Here is a 5,445-nt window from a genome sequence, read left to right as displayed (position 1 = left end):
CCGCCGTGCATACACACGAATTAAGTAATACCAGGGGCGTAGCGAGGGCGTAAAAAACTTGTAGGCCCGATGATTCTATGAGAGTTTTTGAACTTTTATATGCAGATTACACACACTTGATTGTATTTGCAATGATTACAATAAAATCAAGAAATACATCCTGTACTTAAATAAACACCTAAGTTTGCTTTGGTTAAAATAAAACAAACTTTTGAGTTGTTCATTAAGTTGTAGGCCCAGGTCTACAAGGCCTATATATAGTTACGCCATTGAATACATATAATACATATTCACACGATATATACATACCCTGAAAGAGTCTGTTTTCTTTGAGAAGTGGTTCAATTTAAGCCATGGAATTGCATGGAAAATGCACACAAAAAGTTAAATGGTCCACAATTCGTCATACACAAGAAAACGGATACAATGAATACAATTTTGCTTAATTGATCCGAAAGCGTCGAAAAGTATTATGTACATGGAAATGTTTCCGACCAAACGTATGGTAATGTGAAGATCAAAGAATACTTGTGAAGGTACGTGCTGCTTTACGGCTACAATGACTTTTTTTTCCGAATACAATGGACATCGTACCTTGGAAGAGTTGGCGTCGTTGCTATGGGTTCACTCATTTGCAGGGGTTCATCGAGAAGTTGATTTATCAGTTTATATAATTTGCTTCATTTTTTTCTGATTTGGCTGGCTCCGATTTAACTGATATTTCTAATATTAAAAATATTAGCAAATGTTTCGACAAGTTTTTGGCTATACGTAAATTTATAATTCAAATCCCATGTGAACTTGTGATTCATTTTACAAATAATGCTTGTTTCATGTGCATTTAGTCTTCCCACCACAAAGATGGATTTTTATCTCGCCAGTGATTGCTTCTCCTGATGTTGATTCAAGCCCCACCTCTTACTTTCGTTGATACAACAAAATAATAAACGTGTTATCTCCATTCAAATTGTATCCACCGATTCCATGTGTATCATGAAACAGATGTTGATACTATTATATATATTTTTTGTGAATTCATTATAATGATTTTATCATTTATTTATTATTGATTTGTTATCAACTTACCAACGGCAAGTATGGTACGTGAGCCTAGTTTCACTAAGGACGATGAAAAACATTTGTTTAGTTCGGGCTACCGGAATCCTACATACGAAATTGGAGCGGACCATACTGTCGGTTTGTAATAATTATTAAAAAAAAAATGATATCTGTTTACTGTTTTTACGTGTGTAATTTGAAATGAAACTTAAAAACCGTTTTACAAAACATTAATCAATGCCATTTCCCAATGATGACAATATCGTTATTACATAAAGCCTGATAAAAAATAAGAAGCCTACTTACGCTACCTCGATGTAAACATAACCAAAGCATTTTATTTTGGCCTAAGGTCAATGATTTTTATATTTTTTTTTAAAATAATGGATCGGTAGGGAAATTTAAAATAAAAAAGAGTGGGGTGAAATGAAAGTTGTGATCGTAATGTGGTCTTGGGTGTTTGTCATTTTATGGTTATGCTACTTATAAATAATGGAATACAGAGGGATACGCCCGGTAGGCTGGATTGTACGGGGATTCAGTTTAATTGTACATAGTTTAAGACAACTAGCCGACATCTGATGGGTATTCATGTGGTCCGTTTCGTTTCATTTGCATTTTCATTTTATTATCAAAGTTATTTAACATGACTTCGTTAACCCCTTTCATTCCATCAATGCGTTATCATGATTAACGTGCGCTATCTGCGATTGGTAAATATTTGATCAATAAGTTTAAATGGAAGGAGCATGAAAAATAATACCAGCTTTCAAATTGGACTTTTACACGTAATATAGGTTCTTTGTATTAATTTGAGTACTGGAGTGTATTGAGAACTTATTTTCCGACAATAGATACCGCAATTGTCAACAAATATTCATCTCTTTGAAGTTAATGTAAACTTTATGACAAAATACAAGATCATAAAAATATTTAATGTTTAATTTGTGCCACAAAATGAAGCAAAAGAAATTCAATTCGTTTGATCCGTTTCGTTTATTTGTACAAAATAACTGTTTTATATCCTTACAACTATATATTTACATATAACTTTATTCTATTTATTTAAATCGTTTGCAAAGGAGAATCAAACCCCTATCAATAAACAAAAAGTTATCAGGGTGGTATTTAAAAAACTTTTAAAGTCTTTTCCTAACTTAAACCAATTTCTAAACATTTTCAAAGTCAAATGAAAGGAAATGTATTTTAAAAGTAATTTTAACATTAAATAATGTTGTTGTTATTTCAATCAGGTCAAAAGAAATATTGTAATTTGGAAATTCTTTATTTTTTATTTCATATGACTGAGGAGATAAGTAAATTAGGAATGTGACTTAAGTGAGGAAATGACTTAAGAAGCCTGTGTCGGTTGCAAAGGTGGTTCGCTTTGGTTTCACACTTGACAAATCTTCTTACACTAGCAGGTGTATGTTGCAAAGGTGGTTCGCTTTGGTTTCACACTTGACAAATTTTCTTACACTAGCAGGTGTATGTTGCAAAGGTGATTCGCTTTGGTTTCACACTTGACAAATCTTCTTACACTAGCAGGTGTATGTTGCAAAGGTGATTCGCTTTGGTTTCACACTTGACAAATCTTCTTACACTAGCAGGTGTATGTTGCAAAGGTGATTCGCTTTGGTTTCACACTTGACAAATCTTCTTACACTAGCAGGTGTATGTTGCAAAGGTGATTCGCTTTGGTTTCACACTTGACAAATCTTCTTACACTAGCAGGTGTATGTTGCAAAGGTGATTCGCTTTGGTTTCACACTTGACAAATCTTCTTACACTAGCAGGTGTATGTTGCAAAGGTGATTCGCTTTGGTTTCACACTTGACAAATCTTCTTACACTAGCAGGTGTATGTTGCAAAGGTGATTCGCTTTGGTTTCACACTTGACAAATCTTCTTACACTAGCAGGTGTATGTTGCAAAGGTGATTCGCTTTGGTTTCACACTTGACAAATCTTCTTACACTAGCAGGTGTATGTTGCATGGCTGGTTAGCTTTATGTGTCATATTTGACAACATCTTCTTACACTAGCAGGTGTATGTTGCATGGCTGGTTAGCTTTATGTGTCATATTTGACCACATCTTCTTACACTAGCAGGTGTATGTTGCATGGCTGGTTAGCTTTATGTGTCATATTTGACCACATCTTCTTACACTAGCAGGTGTATGTTGCATGGCTGGTTAGGTTTATGTGTCATATTTGACAACATCTTCTTACACTAGCAGGTGTATGTTGCATGGGCGGTTAGATTTATGAGTCATATTTGACAACATCTTCTTACACAAGCAGGTGTATGTTGCATGGGTGGTTAGCTTTATGTGTCATATTTGACAACATCTTCTTACACAAGCAGGTGTATGTTGCATGGGTGGTTAGCTTTATGTGTCATATTTGACAACATCTTCTTACACTAGAAGGTGTATGTTGCATGGCTTGTTAGCTTCATGTGTCATATTTGACCACATCTTCTTACACTAGAAGGTGTATGTTGCATGGGTGGTTAGCTTTATGTGTCATATTTGACCACATCTTCTTACACTAGCAGGTGTATGTTGCATGGCTGGTCAGCTTTATGTGACATATTTGACCACATCTTCTTACACTAGCAGGTGTAAGTTGCATGGCTGGTTAGCTTTATGTGACATATTTGACAACATCTTCTTACACTAGCAAGTGTATGTTGCATGGCTGGTTAGCTTTATGTGTCATATTTGACCACATCTTCTTACACTAGCAGGTGTATGTTGCATAGGTGGTTAGCTTTATGTGTCATATTTGACCACATCTTCTTACACTAGCAGGTGTATGTTGCATGGCTGGTTCGCTTTATGTGACATATTTGACAACATCTTCTTACACTAGCAGGTGTATGTTCCATGGCTGGTTAGCTTTATGTGTCATATTTGACCACATCTTCTTACACTAAGCAGGTGTATGTTGCATGGCTGGTTAGCTTTATGTTTCATATTTGACCACATCTTCTTACACTAGCAGGTGTATGTTGCATGGGTGGTTAGCTTTATGTGTCATATTTGACCACATCTTTTACACTAGCAGGTGTATGTTGCATGGCTGGTAGCTTTATGTGTCATATTTGACAACATCTTCTTACACTAGCAGGTGTATGTTGCATGGCTGGTTAGCTTTATGTGTCATATTTGACCACATCTTCTTACACTAGCAGGTGTATGTTGCATGGCTGGTTAGCTTTATGTGTCATATTTGACCACATCTTCTTACACTAGCAGGTGTATGTTGCATGGCTGGTTAGCTTTATGTGTCATATCTGACAACATCTTCTTACACTAGCAGGTGTATGTTGCATGGCTGGTTAGCTTTATGTGTCATATTTGACCACATCTTCTTACACTAGCAGGTGTATGTTGCATGGCTGGTTAGCTTTATGTGACATATTTGACGACATCTTCTTACACTAGCAGGTGTATGTTGCATGGGCGGTTAGCTTTATGAGTCATATTTGACAACATCTTCTTACACAAGCAGGTGTATGTTATATGGGTGGTTAGCTTTATGTTTCATATTTGACCACATCTTCTTACACTAGCAGGTGTATGTTGCATGGTTGGTTCGCTTTATGTTTCATATTTGACCACATCTTCTTACACTAGCAGGTGTATGTTGCATGGCTGGTTAGCTTTATGTGTCATATTTGACCACATATTCTTACACTAGCAGGTGTATGTTGCATGGGCGGTTAGCTTTATGAGTCATATTTGACCACATCTTCTTACACTAGCAGGTGTATGTTGCATGGCTGGTTAGCTTTATATTTCATATTTGACAACATCTTCTTACACTAGAAGGTGTATGTTGCATGGTTGGTTAGCTTTATGTGGCATATTTGACAACGTCTTCTTACACTAGCAGGTGTATGTTGCATGGCTGGTTAGCTTCATGTTTCATATTTGACCACATCTTCTTACACTAGCAGGTGTATGTTGCATGGGTGGTTAGCTTTATGTGTCATATTTGACCACATCTTCTTACACTAGCAGGTGTATGTTGCATGGCTGGTTAGCTTTATGTGACATATTTGACAACATCTTCTTACACTAGCAGGTGTATGTTGCATGGCTGGTTAGCTTTATGTGTCATATTTGACCACAACTTCTTACACTAGCAGGTGTATGTTGCATGGCTTGTTAGCTCCATGTGTCATATTTGACCACATCTTCTTACACTAGCAGGTGTATGTTGCATGGGTGGTTAGCTTTATGTGTCATATTTGACCACATCTTTTTACACTAGCAGGTGTATGTTGCATGGCTGGTTAGCTTTATGTGTCATATTTGACCACATCTTCTTACACTAGCAGGTGTATGTTGCATGGGTGGTTAGCTTTATGTGTCATA

Source organism: Mya arenaria, chromosome 10 (assembly GCF_026914265.1).
Source record: "Mya arenaria isolate MELC-2E11 chromosome 10, ASM2691426v1".
Classification (NCBI taxonomy): domain Eukaryota; kingdom Metazoa; phylum Mollusca; class Bivalvia; order Myida; family Myidae; genus Mya; species Mya arenaria.
This window is presented reverse-complemented; position numbering follows the sequence as displayed.